This window comes from Camelus dromedarius, chromosome 3 (assembly GCF_036321535.1).
Source record: "Camelus dromedarius isolate mCamDro1 chromosome 3, mCamDro1.pat, whole genome shotgun sequence".
NCBI lineage: Eukaryota > Metazoa > Chordata > Mammalia > Artiodactyla > Camelidae > Camelus > Camelus dromedarius.
Window position 1 is genome coordinate 87,061,933 of NC_087438.1, and position 25,891 is coordinate 87,087,823.

The following is a 25,891-nucleotide window of genomic DNA, read 5'->3' on the forward strand; positions in this document are numbered from 1 at the left end:
CACAACATTGTAAACTGACTATACTTCAATTTAAAAAACAACCCAAATTTTAAAAATGGGCAGAAGAACTGAATAGACATTTTTCCAAAGAGGAAATGCAGGTGGCCGATAGGCACATGAGAATTTGTTCAACATCACTAATATTAGGGAAATGTGAATCAAAATCACAATGAGATATCACCTCACACCTCTCAGAATGGCTGTCATTAAAAATTAGAACACGAATTACAAATGTTGGTGAGGATGCAGAGAAAAGGGAACCCTTGTACACTGTTGGTGGGAATGTAAATTGGTGCAGCCACTGTGGAAAACAGCATAGAGGTTTCTCAAAAAAATTAAAAAACAGAACTACCACATGACCCAGCAATCCCACTCCTGGTTATATATCTGAAAAAAAACAAAAAAACAAACACTAATTCAAAAAGATACGTGCACTGCAATGTTCATAGCAGCATTACTTACAATTGCCAAGATACAAAAGCAACCAAAGTGGTCGTCAAAATAAACCAAAGTTTTTATCCAGCCAAAAAAAAAAAAAAACAAAAATTTGCCAGTTGCAGCAACATGGATGTATTTGGAGGACATTATTCTAAGTAAAATAAATCAGACAAAGACAAATACTGTATGATATCACTTACATATGGAACTCTAAAAATACATCAAACCAGGGAATATAACAAAAAAGAAGCAGATATACATATATAGGGAACAAACTAATTGTTACCAGTGAGGAGAGGGTGGAGGGACAATAAAGGGGTGGAGATGTGGGAGGTAAAAACTATTAGGTGTAAGAAAGGTGCAGGGATGTATTGCACAACATGGGAAATACAGCCAGTATCTAATAATAACTGTAAATGGAAAGTAACCTTTAAAAATTGTATAAAACAGTAGTTTGTCCTCTTTTACCCCTATGACTTATCAGTTCCAATGGGGACTACATATATCTAATTCTAGAATCCTTCTTTTTTTTTTTTTTTCCTATAAACCCAGTGTTAATTTGAACTAGTGTACCTAGGCTCTGTCCCTTAAAAACTGGTGACACTGGGTGTGCTGATGGGAGGATGGAGTGTATTCTGTCCTCACTCTACTTGCAAGCCTACTGTAAGCGCTGAAAACACAGCAAACTCTGTAAACCATCACAGGCAGGAAACATGCTAACCTCTCACCTCTTAACGCTCACTTGCCCAAGAGGCACCAGGCAACACTGCTTTGCCTAGAATCAGAGAATTTCTCGACTCTTGATAGCTTATGTCCGCCCATCTACCTACCTCCTTGACAGTCATAAAGAAAGGTTTTAGAGCCCTCACCTCCAAGTTCTTCTTTCATGTGCAACTAGGTCAGAAGTTACAAGTGGTCTACGTGGCAGTATTATGCTATCTGTACTTTATTCAAGAAGATCAAACTTGTGCATTGTCCACAAAAAATCTGCAGTAAGTTGTGGAGCATATACCAGAAGATTCAGAAGCGATCATGAAGTATTTTCCAATGAGAAGAACTACATAAATGTGACAGTAATAATCACCAGTTTGAATATGGGTCGCTTCATCTATGGGCAAAAAATCATGTGTGTTCTAGCTGTGGTAGACTAACAAAGGCCAGATTTATCTTCTCACATAAACAACTCAAATACTAGACTAAATACGTAAACCAGTGCATTTCATATGCTGGATCCTAAGAAGCATGGGACAGAGATCTTTGAGAAAAGGGAAACAAAGAGGTGATCTGTACAATTGCTTCAGCTTGCTGCATGAAGGAAGTGTCCCAGCCATGGTGAAGGGAGAAGTAATCCAAACAGAGCCCTATGGTCTTCATGAGTAGAAATAATAGAGATGAAAATCTGAGGAGTCCACAGGAGCTAGAATTTGCAGAAGAGTGTAATAGAGTCAAAAGAACTGCAAAAAAAAAAAAAAAAGCTATAAAACCTAGTAAAAATTCTATCTCGAATCCTTTACTGAGGGCTGATAACTGCATAAACATAAGGAAATTACCTAAGGCTGGGGGAAAAATCATTAGGGAGAAACAGGGAGAAAAGCCTCAGAGACAAAACAAGGCCAGGAGTAGTCCATGATCCCACAGAAGTCCTTCATAGTACTTGGGATTTCAGAGAGAAAATCTAGTAGGTTATAGTCTCAGTACAGGGGAAAATGAGCACTTGCATAAAAGCAACCTTAAAAAAGAACAAAACTGTTCCCCAGTAACTTAACTGCATCCCAGAAGTATGTCCAGGAATATTTAAAGAAATTACAAAATATCCAACAGCTGATACAGTAAAATTTTAAAAACTTGGCATCAAAGAAAAAGTTATTGAGTGTGCAAAAGAGAAAAAAAAAAGATGAAAATGAATCAATAGACCAATACTTTAAAATTAGGAAATGAGTCTCTTTTACATAAAGTCTGAGTGCTTTCCAAAGGGCTGCTTCTGTGCTGGACCCTAGGCGAGAATCTCTACGTCGGCCCTTTAAGAGTCATTTCTCAGTTTGCCTTCCAACCTCAGGTCTCATGGGTGAGAGAGCCTCATTGCTCTTCAAAGCCAGATTTTTTCAGGTTCCTCTGTCAGGTGCCAGTCTTAAAAGTTAGGGTCCCCCATGTGGGGTATGAACTCTGCTCCTCACTGAGGAGCTCTGGGTTTTAAGTTTCCTCGTGATCATGGGTTGCTGCACGGGGAGTAGGATTTTTGGTGAGACTGTGTCTCAGCCTTTCCCATCTTCTCCAATGTGGTTTTCCTCTCCTTTGCCTAATATAAAGGGGTTGCTCCACCAGTTTTTGTTTTTTTTTCAGAGGAAATTGTTCCATACAGAGCTGCAGATTCAGAACATTCATAGGAAGAGGTGAGTTCTGGATATTCCTATGTTCACCATCTTGAACCAGAACCTCCAATGACTATATTATAATATTATATATAATCTTGAGGCTATTTGTATCTATTTAATCTGTATGGTAGAAGTACAGTAAAATTGTGAGCTACTGCACATATCCTCCAAGCTCTGAATCCAGTGATACCATATTGGTGGCTTGAAACTGAACATTGTGAGAGTATGGACACCATAAAATCAGGCAACCACTACAAACCAGAGCTTTTATTTCCCAGAAAGCCAGTTGTTAATCATTTACAGGTACATCACTGCTTGCTCTACTTCATTCTTTCCAGCTAATGACACTTAGACTAGAGATGGTAGCCAGGAGTCGTAAAATGCTGAGGGGAAATGCATGAGACAGTAAATTTCTACTGGACCCTGTAATCAGAGAATGATGTCCTTGGAAGGAAAGGGAGGAAGCTTAGTAAACAGCTGGTTTATACACATTAGGTATGAAAATTTTTATTTTGAGCTGTAAGCTACATTCCAAATGTACACTGTTGCTGGATTACTGACTCTCATTTCCCCCATTTATACAGTGAGATTAATAATGGTATCTACATTTTAGGATTTTCGTGGAGATAATCTCTTTTAAAAAGTACAGTACAGTGCCTGGCACTTAATGGGCTCTTAATAAATGTTTCTAACTTATAGATTTTGCTGTCAAAATTTAAATAGGCAATCATAATACTTACTAGGGAAACCCTTGGCAGATATCATTCCAGAAGTACATGTTTTAATGTACTTTATTTCATAAGAATTCTTTACATAAAATTCATTACATTCATTTTCCCCGTGCAATTCCTTCACAAGCCTTGTATGTGTAGGCAGCATATTCAGACACAAGACCCTTGCATAACTAGGGGATTATTTGTACTTTAAGGCTTACTGAAAGGAATGGCTGTCCTATGAGGTCTATTTCCTCAAACACTGTAAAACTGCAAAGGAAGCAGCTCTTCCTCTAGCAGGGCTGCCTTTTATCTTTAGCTGCTTACAAGCCCTTAGAACTCTTCAGGGATAATTGCAATGTAATGTGTTACAGCTGCTTGCTATAGGTAATTTACTCAGCTGCCACCACCTGGGGAGATTAGACTGGATTTCCCCTCCTGACACTGGGCCCCTGGAATTTACAGTCTTTTCCCTTTCTCTTCTCTGGTAGTATCACTCTTCTCCCTCGGGGTTCACTGGGAAGTCAGCCATTTTAAAGTACATAAGTAGTTTGCTTGCAAGAGAAAATACAAGCAAACAAACTCCACGTGGGCTAGGTAATCATTAGGGCATAGTCTCTATGTGACCTCTCCAGCTAAACCTGAAGTATTATGAGGCTCCTCTAAGCCTACCTAGGTTTAAAGTAGTATTCTTATCTTTTTGTATGCTATAGACCCTTTGGAAGTGTTGTGAGCTGAATTATGTCTCCCCCCCAAAAAAATATATGTTGAATTCCTAACACCTAGTGTATCAGAATGTGACCTTATTTGGAGATAGGGTCTTTACAGAGGTAATCAAGTTAAGATAAGGTCATTAGGGTGAGCACTAATTCAATAGGACTGGAGTCCTTATAAAAAGAGGGGATATGGAGATAGACATGCACACAGGGAGAAGGCCATATGAGGATGAAGGCAGAGACGGGGGTGATTATCTAGAAGCCAAGCAATGCCAAATACTGCCAGGAAGCCAACAAAGACTAAGAATGAGGTATGGAACAGATTCTTCCCTACAGCCCTCAGAAGAAACCAACAGTGACAACTCCTTGATCTCAGACTTCTAGCCATCAGAACTGGGAGAGAATAAACCTTTTACTGTTGAAGCTACCCAATATGTAATATTTTGTTATGGCAGCCCTAGCAAACAAATACAGGAAGTCTGTGATGCTTCTGCAGTCCTTCTCAAAATATTTTAAAATGCACAAAATAATTTATATAGATTAACAAGGGAAAACAAACATTAAAATATTATTATCAATTTTTTTCAAAAACAACTTTGTGATATAATCACATGGATTTTTATGTTAATGTATTAAAAAACAAGATCCAGTAGTGTATCACATGAAACCATTACAATTTTGAAGTATGGATGGATATAAATGACATTTTGAGATCTGCAACAAATCTAATGTGATATAAAAATACTTGTGATTTCTATTGGTTAAACTACTGCTGTTATTACTATTGTTTATTGCCTATATTCATGATCAAAGGAAATGCTAAACTCCAGTTAAAAATTAGTGAAAGTTAGGGCAAGTTCACGACCATCTGAATTCTCTCCACAAACACCTTTAAGGACTGTGTACTCTGGGCTAAGAACTTTGGCTCTAGAGTCTTCATTTCACTGAACCTTCCCTTATTATAACATCTGGCACTCTGCTTAATCTTAGTTGTTCATTTATAACTTGATCTCTTAGTTTCCAGACTGTATTTTTCCTGGTGACTGCAGTAATAAGACGTTCTTCTCTCTGAGTCCATGTTGTTCTTCAGTATTGCACAGAGGTTATTCTCTTGGATCTGGTATTGATCTTAAAGTTGTTATCAAAGATTCCCAGCATTTAATATTTTCTTTGGTGTGAATATAGATCTTCCTACTAAAATCCCCTAAACTGAAGCTTCAAATATTTCAGATTTGGAAACAAACAGAAAAAAGCAGAGGCAATTCTTACTGACACACACTAACCTCGGAAAGATCCATGTTCATTCATCATATCTCACCTGTAAAGATCTGTTCTTTAATGTCTTCCAATTTCCATATTCTCTCATGTACACTCAATCCCCTGCTCTCACCAGCATGCAATGAGCCTCCTGTGACTTGGACAAGTTCCTATTCCAGCAAGAACTATGTCTAAAGTCTGCAGCTGAAGTAGATCTTGGCTTCATAGTCAAGGTTATGGGAAAAACTTGACCATGTTCTTGACACCCATCTACCCATTCATATGACATTGCTGTTTTTCTTTAACCCTTCACTTCCCGGGCAGGTTCCTATTTTCATATTGCCTATTTGGTCTTTTTCCAAGCTTTTTCCTGTTCCCCTCTCTCAGTACCCTGTACAACCTGCCTGGGGGCCTTCCTGGCTTAACCCACTGATCTGCCTTGAATTGTCACTGTTGAGTCCTCTAATTTTTGACTGCCTGTCTGACACAACATTCCAACACTGTATAACTTATTTAAGATAATTTCTTTGGCCTCTCACCTCAAGCCTTACACAATTTCCAATTTCAAGATGATGCTTTTACATGTTTCCATACCCATACTTTCAGATTTCATTTGCTCCTTCCAGTTGCGCCAGTCTTTTTGATCCCAGGTGCTGCCTAAGTAGTATATGTACAGCATAAGAATAATGAAAACCTCTCACTTGTATTTTGTCCCATCATCTACTCTCATAGGACTAATAAATACGCTAATTTTTTGAGAAATTTATATATACACACACACACACACACACACACACACACACACATATAAATTTAAAGAGAATCAAGTTGATTTTACTATTTGTAATCATCATACTTAAGATACACTGTTCGTTTTGGTTTACATTTGTTCCTGTGCTATGCTGAATCTTTAAGTAATGCTTAGTCATCTCTAAAGAATATGTTTTACCTATTTTTGTTTTTGAATGTTCACATTTGTTCCTGCCAAAAATTCCTATTCATGGGAGTCACAATAATGTAATTTTAATCTGCCATTTGTGACACAGTAAGGGCTCTCTTACTTAAGTGCGCCCAACGTATCAGATACATGGCTGCACTGGAAATTTTATCTTCATTCTATTAGGCTCCAGGCAAGTGATTCTTAATTTTCTGCTGAATGTGGATAATACTGGATTAAAATTCATTCCTTTAACCTCTCTGTGTTTTATAGCAACATTCTTGTTTCTGTGTCATTTCATTCTCCCACTTATAAAAGGCCCAACGAAGAATGTCTGTATTCAAAGCCTGGACCAGTCTGACATATTAATGCTTCTAGAGAAAAACCGTAATAATGATGACTGTTCTCAGTTTGTCCTGTGAAACTGTTCAGCAGTTCAGTTTTGTTTCTATTACTCTGTCAGCTCTTTCCCTTCTGTGTAGCAGCTTTAAAAAATATTCAAATCTTGGGAAATCTTACACATTCTAACTTCACATGCCCTCTGCATATTGTATACTTATTTCAAGTAGAAAACAGAAACATCAGCTGATGACCTGATATCAAACCTATAAATTTATTTGCATCAAAACTGTCCTATTTAACTTTTGTTAATAATGTAAGAAATAACTATCCCATGTAAAGACAATGCATTTATCTGTGTTCTGAAAGACTTCCTTCTTTCAACTCCTCAGGATTTTTGCTTCACCAATACCCTTTCTTGGAGCATCCCCTGTCAGTATCCTACACCTATACTAATGCCTTTACTGTTCCCATACAAATCAATAATATCTCATGGGAATCACCAAGGACTCTCTGCCTGATGGCTTTTTCTGGCTGAAGACTTACTTAACCTGCATATGGGTGGGAAGATAGTCATGGGGAGTTGGAGATATCATTCTTAACAGCAACTCTTATCCCATGACTATAAGATACATAAATATCCCATTTCCCTCATCCCTCGGGTGGGGTAACTGAGCCTCAATTGGCCATGTGATAGCATGCTTAATAACACTCTCTGATTGACTTCCTGTCTCACTTTTCTATTTTACCGTTGGATTCCAAGATCGCCTCCCAAATAAACCACTTGCACTCAACTCCTTAGCTCAAGGTCAGTCTCTGGGGGATACTAACTTAAGAAATTTGCATTGACTGCAAACTAGGTCAATGCTAATATTAAGTGGCATGACAAGACATCCTGCCATCCTATAAGCATCATAATCTCTGTGGTAGTGTGGAAGAGGATGTAAGTGAAAGGGGTTGCACTGACTTATTCAGTAGCTCTAAAGCCTGATCTCTGGCAATTTAGAGGTAGTTGGCTTTTTATTAATGGATATAGACAGTCTAATGGAAGAGTAGAGTAGATATAGATCAGCCAACTATGGATTCAGGTTACAGTGTAAAATCTAAAAGTTGTCCATAACAGTATTTAAGGAGACCTTTATTTACTATGATCAGAGAGCAGATTCTGTTGAAAATCAGAAATCAGATTTCATTTTGAGAGCTGTGGAATTAAAAAGGGTGCTTATATCACACCTTCTGTGTAAAGACAGAGCCCTAATAGAAAAAGGGTTGAGATTTAGAGACTGCAGTTGGAGATGTATGAGTGGATGCATTTAAGAACATGGAACCTTCTGATTCCCCCCAAACCCTCTATGCTGGTAAAGGTGGCCCCTTCTCTCTTGATAGAGGAGACATATCCCCTATGCCTAGAGATTTGGCAAAGCTCTCACCTGAATCAAATGTTTTGTAATGTGATGCTTGTCCTCCCAAGATGTATTCCCATATTAATATTAGATGTCTAATGTAAAAGGATTCTGGGGTGGCATAGGCCAACTGGTGGTATTTAGCCATCAGAGGCAAGCTGGACACTATTAATATAATAATTATAATTATTAACATCATAATAATAATTTTGGCAAGGCCAAAATGGCAACTAGAAGATCTTGACCTTCAAGGAATCTATGGCAATGATTAACAGGCTATCATGCTTCCAGGATGAAGAGAAATGAGAATGCAACAAAAGTAGTGCTTAACTTATTTAAAAAAAAATCAGGAAAGATAGTAGAACGCCCATGTTAGTGACTAACATGGAAAAAATCAAATTAAGTAAGTTATCAAACCCAGATCCCATAAACTGAATGGGAAATCAGGTACTTTAAAGGAAGAAACCTACAGGCAGCAATAGCAAGTGTGTATAGTTCCTATACCCATCCTTCCAAACAAAGACTGTGGCCATTTACCAGAGCAAGTGCACATTGGGTAAAAGGGGAATATCCAGGTCTTTTGATGGCTATTAGACAGAGTCTGAGCTAATACTGGTATTAGGAGACTCTGAATCTCATCATGGTCTTCCTATTAAAATGGAGTCTGAGTGCAACTCCATCTCGGTGAGTACAGAGGGCCTACAGACCTACTCCAGGCACAAAACTGAGATAGATCTATCTGGAAGCAGGAAAAATCTCCACAGTGATTTCTTAAACTTTGGGTTAACAGACATTATGAAACTCCCCCTGCTTTTACATGGTCAAGACAGTAAATCAGAAAAGCAATATTGCAGTTGAAGTGGATGGGAGAAATTAATGCCACCCTCATAAACTTAAAGTTTGACTCACTAATGGAGAAAGAAGAAAAATTCAACACTGTTTATGCATTAGTTAGCTAATATGTTTGTGCAACCTAAAAATGGAGAGTTGCCATACTACAGCCTCACTCAGGTCAGTCCCTGAAAAAGAAGAGAGTGAATCTTCCCAGTGAACAGAGCTTTAAACAATATACCTGCTCATCGACTTGGTGTGGAGGAAGAAATGGTCTGAGGTAAAAATATACATGGACTCAAAGGCAGTGGACCATGGTTTGGTCAGGGGCCTGAAAGGAACAAGACTGATAGGTTAAAGACAAGGAATATAGGGAAGAATATGGGTGGATCTATGGGAGTGGAATCTAAGTTTGCTAATATTTGTGTGTTACATCAATTTCCACTGGAGAACATCTACCAGAAGAAACTTCTGTACAACAGATGACTCATCCAATGGATATCAGCCAGCCTCTGACCTTGGCCACCCCAATGTTAACACAAGGAGTTTGAATAGAATAATCATAATGACAGGGATGGAGGCTATGTACATGCCCAGAATTACAGGCACCTTTTATCTATGCTGATCTAGCTGCTGCCACTGCAGAATGTCTCAGGTGTCAGCAATAGAGACCAACTCTGAGTCCTTGATATGGTTCCAACTCTTGAGGACACCAATTAATCACATGATGGCAAACTGTTTAGAACAAACCTCTTCAAACTGGTGTAGGCCAAGGGTAAATATGTGGTCCTGATATGAGTTTTCCTTCTCTGCTGACAGCACCTCAACTGGCAAAACTATCCAAGAGCTCACAGAGTGTGTGACTTAACAACATGCAATCCCACCTAATTTCACCTTGGACCTCCTAGACTATAAACACAGGTAAGAAAGGGATCAGGTCTGCAATGGACACCATTCTGCTCCTCAAGATTTGCAGAGCTTTAGGCAGTATTTGACTGATAAATTTATTTTTATTTTTTAAAAAGGCAGGCATTATGAAAAAAATCTCTCTTCAAGGATATTTCAAAGGATATTTCACACCCTTCTCAATGAACTAACAATACATCATGGCCAGTGAAAATTCCACCAAATCTCTTAGATGTTATTTTATAAGAATGAATAAATTATTAGTGAATTTCTTTTAAGTTCTTGAATATATGAGTTAGAGCAATAGTGTTTCATCACAAAGGAAGTGGTAAAGAATTGCCTATCAAAGAATTTATTTCTTAAGGGAGAAAAAAATGAACTTAATGTCACCTTCCTGATTATGTATGTAGCTGGATAATTCATAAAAGTGTGAGCTGATGTCACATTTAAGCAAGAATTCAAGTTAGGTATGCAATAATGGATTATATTGTGAAGTCTTACTAGTATCTACTTTTTTAAAAAAAGTCATCAAGGAGAACTTAGATAAAAATATAAATATAAATTGTACTCCATTTAAGCAAAATAATGTACAACCTCAAATTATTTTGCTACATATGGAAACTCAAGGAGCTCATGAGACATCGGATATTATAAACTACATTTGATTAGAAGAAAGTTCTGTTATGACAACTGCTGATGACCCTCAAAGATATTTGTGAAAATTTGGTCATATTAATTTATTAGAGAAATAAAATCTCCATTATTTTAAATTCCATAATAAAATTAATTAGCTTTAGTAGTATGGCTATAACAAGCATTTTTCTTGTAGGTTTGCCAATCTTCAACTGCAGTGTTTCTGTATCTACACGTATCAGTATGATGCATATCATGGTCAAATGTGAAAACAGTATAAATAGATAGCATTGGAACACTGCCAGCCAGTCAGTACTCTATAATTTTTTCTAAATCTACTTGCTCCCTTCTGAGAATCTTCCCTTCCTTTTTTTCAAGGCTGAATCCCATAGTCCATCATTTCTACCACCTTCTAGCTCCCTGTCTCTTGGCTGTGCTCACCTAACAAAATATTAACCCAGATGAACTTTTTTGGCTCCCCTCTCTGCTCTTACACAAAGTTTACCAGAAAAAGATCACATGATCAGGTAGATTAACCTAAGCACAACTTCATGGACTTTGACGTCAAATAGGGCCATAATGCTACCTATTTCCTCCACAATTTCCATACTCAACTCTCTTCCTCCCCTCATAGTCACTATTTCAAATAGTCTCCATTCTCCTCAGTCCCTATACCATTTCCTCCATCCTTACTCTAAGTAGGAAACTTTCCCTCTATTTCTCAGAGAAGTTAGAAAATATAGTGGAGGATGAGGGGAGATGTACAAGATAGTTCCTTACCTTCTTGGCCTAATTTAGAAAATCTTGTCTTCATTCAAAATCTCCTTTCATTCCTACCCATACATCCCTTACAGTAAATCCTCCCCAACCATGGCTGACAGTGTGAATAGGAATTAGAGCTATTTGGCAATGTGTTAACAATTAAAATCTTCTTGTTCTTTGGACCAGACATTACACTTTAAGAAAAGTAATCCAAGAAAAAAAGGATTGGTAATATTATATGGTTACTGTGGGTTTTTTTAATTCTTATTTTTTTATTGAAGTGTAGTTGATTTACAATGTTAGTTTCATGTATACAGCAGAGTGATTCAGTTATACATGTGCATATTTTTTTTCAGTTTTTTTTTCATTAAAGCTTATTACAAGAAATTGGATATAGTTCCCTGTGCTATACAGTAAGTCCTTATTGTTTGTTTATTTCATATAGAGTAATGTGTATCTATTAATCCCAAACTCCTAATCGATCTCTTCCCCAACTTTCCCTCCTGGTAACCATAGTTTGTTTTCCATATTTGTGAGTCTATTTCTGGTTTATAAATAAAAAATTGTATCACTTTTTTTAGCGTCCACATATAAACAACATCAAGTTACTATGCTTTTTAATAGCAAATATTGTAAGCTTTCTGCATGTTTATTAATAAGGAATAGGTTTAACAGATCTACTACAGATTAAATGTTTATATCTGCCCTATAATTCATGTTGAAACCCAATTCCCAGTGTGATGGTGATTAGAAGGTGGGGCCTTTGAAAGGTAATTTGATCATAAAGCTGGAGCCCTCATCAAGAGGATTAGTGCCCTTATAAAAGAGACTTCAGAGAGCTCCCTTGTCATATGAGAATAAAGCTGTCTACAAACCAGGAAGTGGGCCCTCACCAAAATGCTGGTGTTTTGTTCTTGGACTTCTAGCTTCCAGAACTATGAGAAATAAATGTTTGTTCTTTAAGCCTGGATAGTCTATGTATTTTTGTGATGGTAGTCCAAATGGACAAGGCAATATCCTACAACGGAATATTGCAAATACCGTGAAGACTATAAATACAATGAAGACTTTAAAAGGCTGAAATTGCTTTCTGTTAGTAACATGGAGTGATGTCTGTCCACAATATATTATTTAAAAGTGAAGAAATCTGTTAATATACTAGTATTTATAATTCCATTTTAAAGAATAGATATACATGTTTATAGATTCATTTTTAAAAGCCTGGAAGAATAAACAGTTTTAATAAACAGTTATCCTGGGTTAAGTTTGAACTTACAGGAGTACTTTTAAATTCTAATTTATGTATGGTTGTATTTAAATTTTCTAGAGGAGGCAGAATTACATTCATCAGAAAAAATATATGTAATCACACAAGCTATGGTTACCAAAGGGGAAAGGATGGGGAGGGATAAATTAAGGGTTTGGGATTAACAGACACACATTGCTATATATAAAATAGATAAACAAGGATCTACTGTATAGCACAGGGAACTATATTCAATTTCTTGTAATAAAATATAATGGGAAAGAATCTGAAAAGAAAATATATGTATGTATGTATATGTATAGCTGAATCACTTTGTTTTATACCTGAAACACTGTAAATCAACTATACTTCAATTAAGAAAAATTTTAAATATATTTATTTATACATACTTTAAATTTTAATAGTCAAAGGATAAAATTTTAACCCAAAGTTATGGTAGACTCCCTCAGCAACATTACTTTATAAATTATGCCCTTTCTTTATGAATTCACTATTTACTCTTTCCAATTAGCATCCAGACATGTTCCAGTCTCTCTCATGTTTCCCTTCTACCATGCACTATATCTAAAAAGGGCCCTTTGTCTCACCTCATTTTCACAGACTGACGTCTTGAATTAATTGTTTCTATGTCCTCATTGCTCTTTTATTTAACAGGCCACAATGATCTAGCACACCACAGTCTTTGCTCTCACCAAAGTTAGCAAAGATCTCTTTGTGGATAAATCCAATAGACAATCTTCTGTTCTCTTATTTGAACTTCCTGTGGTATTTGCCACTGTTAACTATTTCCTCCTTGAATTTCTTTCTTCTATTAAATTCCATGATATCACATTCTTTTGGTTGTCCTCTACCAAACCTGGGTTTAATTCGGCTCTGTCACAGGCTTAACAGGGGACCTGTGGAAACTAGCTTATTCCCTCTGGTCCTCGTTTTCCCTGTAATAAAATGGGAAGTAGTTTTCTTGTAAGGTTGTTTTTAGCGTTAAATACTTACTACTATGAATTCCACATAATAAATATTTAATAGCTGGTAGCTGTTATTAATCTGATTTTACAATCTCTCTTGGGAAACTTGTACTCTCCAACAATGATATATAAACTAACGACCACCCCCTCTTTCATTTTCAGCCAAAACTCTCCCCTAAACTTATATTCTAAACTGACTGTTAGATTTTCTACTAGTAGAAATATCTCATGGTAATCAAAATTAACACCCAAATTTATTTGGGTGTTTCTTCTTCAGAATGGATGGTGTTATAATCATTTAGTTCTCTTAAATCAAAACCTTGAACTCATCTGCAGTGTTCCCCTTATCATCTTTTTACATAGTTGTTAAATCTTGTTCTTTCTTTCTTTTGAGTATTTGTAGAATTTATCCACTTTTACCTTTTCACCATCTCAGTTTATGACATCATCTTCTTTTATGTTGGTTATAACTAGTGGCTCTTGATTGATCTCCTGTACCTCCAGGGTTACATTTTTCTGTCTCCTTACTCCTTCCATCATCTATTTATACACTATAGCTAATAACTATTCTTACGTACTTAAAATCTTTCCAAGACTTTCCCGTATTTTGGCCTCATCTGTTACCACCAATGTCATTACCGTCTCTTTGTTACCACCCCCAATCTATCTTTATCCATACCAAACACTGTTAAATTCCTCTAATGAGCTACAACCTTTAACAACTACCGCCTGTCTTCAATCTCCTTCCTGAACTTCCTTCTTGACTGAATTGCACTTGCCCTTCATATATTACCTCCTAAGGTAATATTATTTCCCAAATCTTAGCTAGTTTCTCCTTTACTTCATTTCTTCCCATAGCACCCTATGCACCTCTAACAAAAAACTTATTTCAAGAAATGAAATTTTCCATTTTTCTATCTTTTCTTTTGAACCATTAATTCCCAATTCATGTCTGTTTCTTCTCTGAAGCAACTGTCTCAAAAAAATGTGAAATGGAATCACCTAAGATGCCTATCAATTATTCATATTCTTGAGCCCTAATTCTAGTTAAATGTTAGAAAAGGATCACATGTCGCAAAGCCATCAAATATTGTAAAGGAATCATATCTTTTTCCTCCACAAAACCTAGTAAAAGGGTAGTATGATAAAACAAAATAACAATGTTACATTATTAGCCCACAAGGGCAGAAAAATAATAGAGAGGAAAAAGGAAGATGAATTTATTTCAACCAATTTTTGGAAGATGGGAAGCAGATGGTAGAGTGATAACTCTCTTAGCACAGTGAAATAAAACTTAAGATTTTAGTACCAGGAAACAGGAACACTAATCATAAATGAGCCAATCTGCCATGAGAATGGTCTGAGAAATTTAATACTTTGAACATCAGGCTGAAGCTGAAAATAGAGGCTATTTGAAAACCTACATTCCAAGCAGATGAATAACCCAGGCCCCCACTCCATTTACACACAGATAGATGACTCAATATTTTTCTCCTATCTCAACAAATTCCCCTTGGATGGATATTTAGACCAGAGAATTTGAAAATAAGAGGTTCAAAATTCAAGAACATTATGTACCTCACAAAAAGACTTTGGCATGTGCCTAAAAATAAGGACTAAATAAACATTTAAGTATTGTTTTATCGAGAGGATTCTGGGAGGATGGTGGAGCAGGATGTACCAGGAATTTATCTCCCCACCTAGACAACATGAATCTGTCTGACACAACTATTCTGGAATTCTGGAGTCTTCTGAAGCCTTGCACCTTTCAGAGGAAAGCTTAGAGGATAAACTGCAGTTAGTTTCAAGCAACTACAGTCTAGCTCAGCAATGGCAACCCTACCTCCACCCCAGCCCTGTGACAGGAAACCTTACATGTGTTTTTGCAGCAGCTTGCACACAGGCTGTGGGAGCCAAAGTGGGCAGAAAGGACACTATCCTTCAAATATCTGGGATCTGTGTTCTGATCACTGAGTGCTGCTTCTGATCATTGAAGTGCAGACACTGAGGTGGGCGACCACTGTTGTACTACCACCTCATTTATTGTAAGCTGCTTCATCTTGGTCTGAAGCAACTTCTAGGGTATTTAAAAGGGCAATACCTTCCTGTCCCCCTTTTTCCCTTTTTCTCCTTTGGGAACCAGACATCAAAGAGTAGGAATATTTAAGAGCAACTTCATATATAGGGGAAACTGGAAGATAACTGTATAACCAGGGGAAGGCAGAGCCTCAGAAATGACCTGAAAGACTTATGTTTGCAGTTTAGTCTGATCCTCAGAATGGAAATAGCCACAAACAACCAAACTCAGACAAACAAACAAACAGCAAGCCCTACTCACTTCAGCACTAAAGATGCAGACAGACTGAAAGCTAGAGAATGGGAAAAGATATTATGGGCAAATGGAAATGACAAGAAAGCAGAAGCAGAAATATTCATATCAGAAAAAAATAGACTTTAAACAAAATCAGAACCAAAAGATCAAGAAGAGCATTATATAATGATAAGAGAATCAATACAAGAAGAGGATATAACACTTGTTAACATATGCACTTAACACACCTAAATATGTAAATCAAATGTTAACAGACATAAAGGGAGAAAATGACAACACTACAGTAAGTAGGGGACTTTAATACACCATTTACATCAATGGACAGATTAACCAGAGAAAACCAATAAAGAAACTGTTCTTAAAAGATATGATAGACTAGTTGGATTTAATAGTTAGCTATAGGACATTCCATCCAAAAACAGAAGAATACACTTTCTTTTCAAGTGCATGTGGAACATTCTCTAGGAAAGATCATGTGCTAAACCACAAAACAAGTCTCAGCAAATTTAAGCAGATATAAATTATATTGAGAATTTATTTTAACCACAATGGTATGAAACTAGAAATCAACTACAGATAGAAAAATGGGAAAAACACAAACACGTGGAGACTAAGCAACACGCTACTATAAAAACCAATGAATCAATAAAAAAGTCAAAGAGGAAACCACACGACAAATGAAAATGGAAACAGAACTTTCCAAAGTGTATGAGATGCAGCAAAAACAGTTCTAAGAGGGAAATTTATAGTGATATAAGCCTACTTCAAAAAAAGAGAAAAATCTCAAATAAAGAACTTACTCTACCATCTAAAAGAATTAGAAGAATAAACAAAACCCAAAGGCAGGAAAAGGAAGGAAATGATAAAGATCAGAGGGGAAATAGGTGAAATAGAGACAAGAAATAATAGAAAAGATCAATAAAACAAAAAGCTGCTTTTTGAAAAGATAAACAAAATTTATAAATAATACTAATTGATAAAATAATTGATAAATTGATTTAGCAAGGGTCATCAAGAAAAAAGAGATGACCCAAATAAACAAAATAAGTAATGTAAGAGGGGAAATAACAACCAATATCACAGAGACACAAAATCATAACAGAACACTACAGTTATATGCCACAAATTGGACAACAAAAAAGAAATGGACAGATTTCAGCAAATATACAACCTTCCAAGATCAGATCAGGAAGAAACAGACAATCTGAACAGACTGAACAGTAGTAGTGAAACTGAATTTATAATTAAAAAACCCTCCCAGAAAACAAAAGTTTAGGACCAAATGCCTTCATATAGGAATTCTACAAAACATAAAGGGATAGTGCCTATTCTTCTCAAACTATTCCAAAAAACTGAGAGGAGGGAACACTCCCAAACAAATTCTACTATTGCCACTACTACCCTGATACCAAAACCAGACAAGCCAATATCTCTAATAAATATAGATGCAAAAATCCTCAACAAAATTTTAGGACACCAAATCCAAGAATATATGAAAAGGACTATTCACTATGATCAAGTGGGATTTAGCCCAGGGTTGCAAGGATGGCTCAATGGCAACAAGTCAATTAATGTGACAGACCACGTTAACAAAAGAAAGGATAAAAATCACATGATTATCTTAATAGACAAAAAAAAAGCATTTGACAAAATTCAACATCAATTCATATTAAAAACTCTCTTCAAAGTTGGTATAGAGGGAAAACACCTTAACATAATAAAGATCATCTATGACAAATTCTCAGCTAATATCATATTCAATGGTGAAAATCAGGAAAAAGAAAAGGATGCCCCCTCTCAACATTTTCATTTAACATAGTTGTGGAAGTCCTCACCACAGAAATCAGACAAGAAAAAGAAATAAAAGCCACCCAAATTGGAAAGGAAGACGTAAATCTGTTACTATTTGCAAACAATGTGATACTATAAAAAGAACACCCTAAAGTTTCCACCAAAAAAACCTATTAGAATAAATGAATTCAGTAAAGTTGCAAAGACAAGATTAATATACAGAAATCTGTTGATTTCTATACACTAACAATGAACTATCAGCAAGAGAAAGCAACAAAATAATCCCATTTATAATCACATCAAAATGAATAAAATAACTAGGGATAAAGTTAACCAAGAAGGTGAAAGACCTATACTTTGAAAACTATAGAACTTTGATGAAGGTGGGGAGGGAAGTAGTTCAGTGGCATAGCTCATGCTTAGCACAAGGTCCTGGGTTCAATCCCCACTATTTAGACTATTGGGGGAAAAAAAGAACCCTTTGATGAAGGAATTTGAAGATGATATATAGAAATGGAAAGATATCCTGTGTTCATCAATATTCTTTTTTATAGTTTTTAATTTTGCTTTTTATTGAATGAAGTGTAGTTGATTTACAACATTAGTTTCAGATGTACAGAAAGCAATTCAGTTATACATATCTATAAAAACCATCCTGATATTTAAATCCTGGAACTTCACCCGGTCACATCACCTGGGTAGCAGCAGAACCTGGGGATTTAAACTTGTATTAAGAATTAAGAATTAATATTCTTAAGTGTTCACAGTATCCAAAGCAATCTACAGATTTAATGCAATGTCTATCAAAATATCAATGACATTTTTCACAGAATTACAACAAATAAAATCTAAAATTTATGTGGAACCACAAAAGACTCTGAATTTGGAAAGCAACCTTGAGAAAAAAAGAACAAAGCTGGAGTCATCATGCTTCCTAACTTCAGACTATATTACAAAGCTATTATCATCAAAACAGCATGGTACTGGCACAAAAATAGACATGGAGATCAATGAAACAGAAAAGACAGCCTGGAAATGAACCTACACACTTATGGCCAATAAATCCACAACAAAGGGGGCAAGGATATATAATGCAGAAAAGACAGTTTCTTTAATAGGTGGTCTTGGAAAAACTGAAAAACTACATGTAAAGCAATTACAACATTTCCTCATACCATATAAAAAAACACATTCAAAATGGATTAAAGACTTAAATGTAAGAATTGAAACTATAAAACTCCTAGAAGAGAATATAGGTAGAACATTCTTTGACCTCAATCATAAATCATTCATAGTAACATAATTCTCTTTCTCCTAAGGCAAAGGAAACAAAAGCAAAAATAAACAAATGTAACTTAATTAATTTTAAAAGGGTTTGCACAGCAAGAAAACCAGAACACAACAAAAATATGACCTACAGAATGGGAGAAAATATTTGTAAATCATATGACCAATAAGGGGTTAACAGCCAATATATACAAACAGCTCATATAACTCAATATCAAAATAAATAAATAAATATCCCAATTTAAAAATGGGTAGAAGATCTGAATAGAAATTTTTCCTAAGAAGATATACAGATGGCTCATAGGCACATGGAAAGATATTCAACATTGCTAATTATCAGAGAAATGTAAATGAAAACTATAATGAACTATCACCTCACACTTGTCAGAATGGTTATAATCAAAAAGACGACAAATATCAAATACTGGTGAGGTTGTAGGGAAAAAGGAAACCTTGTACACTGTTGGTGGGATTGTAAATTAGTGCAGTTAATGTGGAAAACAGTATGGAAGTTCTTTAAAAAACTGAAAAAAGAACTATCATATGATCCAGCAGTTCCACTCCTGGATATATATCCAAAGAAAAGGCAAATATTAATTCTAAAAGTTATGCACTCAAATATTTACAGCAGCCTTATTTAGAATAGCCAACATATGGAAGCAACCTAAGTGTCTATCAACAGACAAATAGATAAAGAAGTTATAAGATAGATATAGGTATATAGATATACAAATAGAGTAATACTCAGTCATAAATAAGAATGAAATTCTGACATTTGCAACAATGTAGATGGACCTAGAGGGTATTATACCTAGTGAAATAAGTCATACAGAGAAAAAAAGATTATATTATCATTTATACACAGAATCTAAAAAGTAAAACAAATGAATAAATATAACAAAACAGAAACAGACTCACAGAGACAGAACAAATTAGTGGTTACCAGTCAGGAGAGAAGGGAGGGGAGGGGTGACGAAGGAGTAGGGTAGTAAGAGATACAAACTACTATGTATAAAAAATAAGTAACAAGGATACATTGTATCACACAGGGAAATACAGCCATTATTTTGTAATAACTTTAAATTGAGTATAATCTACAAAAATAATGTACCACTTAGTTGTACACCTGAAACTAACATAATATTATAAATCCACTACACTTCATTAAAAAAAAAATTAAGCTCTAGGGAAGGGGGAGAATCTGATTACCTGGGTTACCACATTATTAGATGCAAATACCTAGTTACTGACAATAAAGGAAAAAAACACACACACAAGACATACAAAGAAATGGGAAAGTATGGCCCATTCAATAAAAAAATAAACCAACAGAAACTCTATGAAAAATACCAGATTTAGGACCTGCTCAACAAAGACTTTCAACTATTTTAAAGGTGTTCAAAGAACTTAGGAAAGATGTGGAGAAAGTAAACAATGTATTAACAAAACAGAGATACCAATAAAGAGAGAGGCAATGAAAAAGGAGACCATGGAGAAATTCTGGAAATAAAAAAATACAGAAACTGAAATTGAAAATCCACTAGAGCGATCCAAAAGCAGATTTGAGCAAGCAGAAGAATCAGTCTGAAGACAGGACAACTAAAATTATTGAGTCTGAGAAACAGAAAGAAAAAAACTGAAGAAAGGTGAATAGAGCCTGAGGGACATGTAGGATACTATCAAAAGGACTAATATAAGCATTGTAGAAGTCCCAGAAGGAATAGAGAGTGATAAGGGGTAGAGAGATTCTTTGAAAAAATAATAGCTGAAAACTTCCCAAGCTTGATAAAGACACGAATATAAACATCTTCCTAGAATCCAAGAAACTCAAAAAACTTTAATTCAAAAAAAAGAATCTGCAATTAATATCCTTAGAGAGTTTGAAGAAAAATGACATTTATAAAATGATAACAGGGAAAAGATAGACAAAGAAATGTAAATCAAATTTTCAACAGCATCACAAAAGCTGGACAATGATAGAACTATGCTTTCAAAATTACAAGAAAATATTCTTTTCATTCTACAATTCAACGTCCAATCAAACTTTCAATCAAATATGAAGGTAGAATAAAGATGCATTTAAACACACAAGGAATTATTTCTCAGGAAGTTTCTGAAATTTTGCTCCAGTAAAATAAGTCTGCAAACCAAGAAAGAGAAAATCTCCCCGTTACAGAGAGAATCTGGTTGATTCAGCTTGGGTCAGGAATTTGCTTCTACTCCAAATGCCAGTGAAATACAAGGCAGAGTCACGGTACATAATTTAGCACAGACCCTCTTCTGTGGATTTTGAATTGAGAGTATAAAAGAAAAAAAGTTCTTTGTGGTTTAGGCAGGCATAACCACATCATCTTTGAGCAAACAATTTGAATCCCACAATGGTAATTAAGTTGCTCAAGGTCATACAATTTGATAGTAGTGGAATCAGGGCTGGGACTCAGATTTCTTAATTGCTAATTCAGTCCTCTTTCAACTTTGACAGTATAAGAACAAGTAACTCCATACCTGTTGGACATTTTCAGCCACCAATTAACACCAGCCTACTCTGATAGTAAGTAAGGGTTGAGATACTAAAGAATTATAAAACATAGTAGAAATTCAGATATAACTAATGTTTGCCAGCCTCTGTGGTCTTACTCTTTCACATATATTTCATTTAGGAGTTTATTATACCCTGGGTGGTACACTGCCAAATTAATTAAACACAAGGAATAATGTAATTACAAGTTAATATTTATAATGCTTACTTTACTGTTAGAAGAATATAAAAGGAAAATCACCAGGAACCAGAAAAATTTCAATAAGCTTCAAGGGGAAGGTGAAATTTGATTTGGGTTTTGAAGTGTGGGTAAGAGAAGTATAGGCATAGAGGAGAGTGAGGGCATTCTAGGCCAGGAAGTGTTCTTGGGCAAAGGTGTGAGATAGGGATGGGTGTACATAGGGGCTTTCATGGAGGGAAATTTTGTGGATTACAACTGGACAAAACAGAGAGATTGTTGGAAATTTTCAGCTTAAAGGTAACAGAATTTAATGTTAGAAAATAGATGACACTCACTTTAGAATTCTCGGTGTTTAGTTGAATCACACTGTATTCAAGTCTGCTAGCTCTTTGTGGTTTTTCTAAAGTTTCGTACAGAGTAAAAGCTCAAAGTTTTCTGAAGGCTCCAAGATGCTATTAGAAACACATGGCGGCATAAACGGCTAGAGCTTCAAAACATGTTACCCAAAGTCTTCATGAGTTAAAAATAGCAGAAACTGATTTCAGACAAAAGCAATAATCTTTACCATGAAAGTAAGAAGGAGTAAGCATACACTTATATGCCAGCTGTGTAAATTATTGCTGTTGAGACAGACCTTCAGCCTTGGACAGGGGGAGCAAAATCAATGTTAATCCACTCATACTTGTAATGGAATGATGTGGTCATATGAAGTCTTACTGGCTAGTGCAAGATCACAGTCTGAATTCGAAGACAGATGCTATATGTTTGCTATGGAAACAATAGACCATAACATTGTATTTGATATGGAAAAATCAATCACAGCATTACCAGCTAGAAACTGCTCCACTTTGAGGCAAGAATACAAAGTACCTCAAGCTGTTGTTAAACAGAATAGGTTCCATGATTATGTAATCACTTGAGAGGCCAAACCAATTAAAATATCATCTGTCAAACTTTTTCTAGGATTTGTTTTCAGGAATAATAAATGTTTCCTCAACATTTATTGTCTTGACCTAAACGATGACAACAGAGAAATTAAAAAAAAAAATCAGAACAAGGTTTACATTTTCCAGCAGGAAGTGGTTTCAGATTTATATTTGGAGATGGAAAAAGCCAAAGTTCCTTCAGGCATTTTTCTGGAATCCATCAGGTAAAACTCAGGGTTTATAAAGATCTAGTGGTATGGATCGAATCATCAAATAACAACCAGAGTGCACAAAGCCTTCACGCCTCCAGGATCTGGTATGAATTCATCTCTGGCTGTGACCACACACATGTGTTGAAATGGTACTCCACTGGCAGGATTCAGACGTTTAATTCCCAGTGGCTCATGGAGAAGCCATTGCAGTTTCAGTATGACTGGAAACAGGTGGCTTACACAGGCAAGGGCAGGAACTTAGGCTGGAAAGATAGGTTGAGGCACTGCATATCTTCCCAAGGAGTCTGAACTTAAAATCTAAGGAGGCAAAGCAGATCCTCTTAAGATTTTAAAGTAAGGAAATGATACAATCAAATGTGTACTTTAGAAAAATAGCCATGGTGGCAATATGGATGATAGATTAAAAAGGTAAGATTCTGGAAACAGGAACCATGTAGGACACTATAGGAATATGCAAAGAATTCAACTTTAAGTAAAACCAGTTAGTAAGAAGAGGAGAAGGCAAAGCTGGGGATGTGGACAAAGGTAGACTAGAAAGAATCCATGTACATTAGAGAGGAAATATTAGAAAATGATGCTGAGATTTTTTTCCTTTGTGACCCTGGTTAGGCATTAAGGTCTTTAATAGACTTGGGGAGACACAATGATGAAGATCACTGCAAACGGCAAAACAAGTCTACGTTTTAGGGCTTCAAAGTTAACTCTAATAATAATTTTCTCTGATGAGCAAAGAGAGAAGAAAGCAAATGTAAGTTTTATTTAAATTTTGCTTTAATCCTTGCTCACCCATTACTGACCTAATACTCTGAAATATTATTTGACATAACTGAGCTCCATTCCTTCAGCAATTTTTAAAATGAGGAAATGATTTCTGACATTGTTACTGTAAAAACCAAATGACAGTCATGTGACTGCCCTGTATTGAAACAAAAGTTAAATACATAGTAAATAATATTACTAGTATTTTTAAAACCTTCAACTAAAAAGTGAGTAACACATTGAATATAACTTCTAAAAAATTACATAATTTTAATATCCTCTAAATATCAATGATATATCATACAGAAAATTATTTTGGCCACCTAATTAAGAAAAAAAGCATATTTTTTCCTGAATAAGGTGTATAAATATGCAGAGAAAAATAAATTAAAATGCACATAAGTAATTTCACAACAGCTATTTTCTCCAGAATATAGTTTGAAAATGGAACCACCCTCCTGTGTATGAAATTCTGTAAAATATGTAAAATGAATCCCATTGATCCATCCCCCTGAAGATTTCTCCTATTGTCCAGATGCTCATGAGATCTTACATAAGAAACTAGACCTTAAATTGCAAGAATGTTTACACATCTCAGATTAGTTTCTTATGTTATTTCCTTTACTTGTGCTCATGTCTTACAGTTTGCAGAATATTAACTAAAAGAGGAAAAGTATTTTCCATCTATTCAAGTCCTCTTCCTACATCTTTGACCATAAAACTTCTTTGAGCATAAGTAGGCAGTCTTTTATAATATTATTTATTGTTAAAATAAGATTTGTCAGTTTAGAAGATATTTAACAATTATTCTTCATTAATTTCTCTCTCACTATTTCTTTCTCTTTTTCTATCCCTCCTCCTTTCCTTGACAATGATGTTTCTCTTAACTCAACAGGGCTGAGAAGTATACTGTACTCCATAAAATACTTCCAGGTCTATAGAAAATATGAATTGTTAAGATCTACAACTATTGTCTGATTATCCTTATACCAAAGATACTCAGGTCTTATACCTTACATTTGAACACATTTGAAATCAAAGTTCATTCTAAATTCAATACTACTTGTCATTTTTTTCATATAATATCTCCTCTTCAACATTTTTTTACAAACACAAATGCATTTTTAAACCATTTCCTACCATGGCACGTAGGGATTTCCATAAACACTTTAATGCTTTATTTACTAAAACTTAATAATCTAATTAAATATAATTTGCAAAATTCTATTTGGCAATCTTCAATCCTTTTAAATTTATCTAGAGGTGGATTAGTACACACCAAAGGTTACTAAATTACAGTGCATGGTCCATGCACAGTACCATGTCTTATGCATAGTACTACACAGACTGTCAAAAATAACAAATTACTAAAAGAAGAGTGACATATTTTATGAAGTTGCATAATCTTAAGTAAATAACTTACTCCTCTTGCCTAATTTTCTTGTCTATATAAAAATAACAATAACACCTATCTCAATGGTAATTGTGTGATTAAATGAGATACTGCATATCAAGCACCAGATACAGCACATGTCATGTAGTAAACAATAAACAGTAACTTTTACTGCTGCCTGGAATAGTACTGTACAACAGACAGATAATGTGAGACACATATGTGGTTTTAAATTTTCTAGTAGCTACATTTCAAAAGTTTTATAAAAGGTGAAATTAATTTTAATAAGATACTTACCCATTATGTCAAAGGTATTCTTATATAAACATGTAATCAAAATAAAAAATTATTAATGAGATATTTTACATTCTGCTTTTATAATACATCTACAAAATCCACTGTGTAGTTCATACCTACAGCACATCTTAATTCAGACTAGCCATAATACAAGTGTTAAATTGCTAAGTGTGGCTAATGGCTGCTAGTTTAGATGCACAGATCTAGATGGTCATTAACTTTGGATGTGAGTGGTAAGGAACTGTGGGTGAGTCAGTTCTTTATAAAGGCGTTCAACACTTTCAAAAAAGAAAAAAGAAAAGAAAAAAGGCTCTAGGGAATGTATCATGGTCAGGTTCCTGATGATTGTACTATTCTCTTGTTAAGTGTTCTTAATAAATACTATGCTTCAAGTAAGTAAATAATAAGAATAATACTGTTTGAATTTAAAAAAAATAATTATCATCACATCTTTAAAAAAAAGGTGTAGGAAATCTGCCCTTGCTTTAGAAAACTAGTATTTTGAAATTGGTAAGCACAGAATTCTAGAGTAAGTTTGGTTCTCATACAGACAAAAAGACCCACACAGTGTTTAAAGTGTTCTTAAAATATTTTCAAGAATGTTTCTGTTCCCA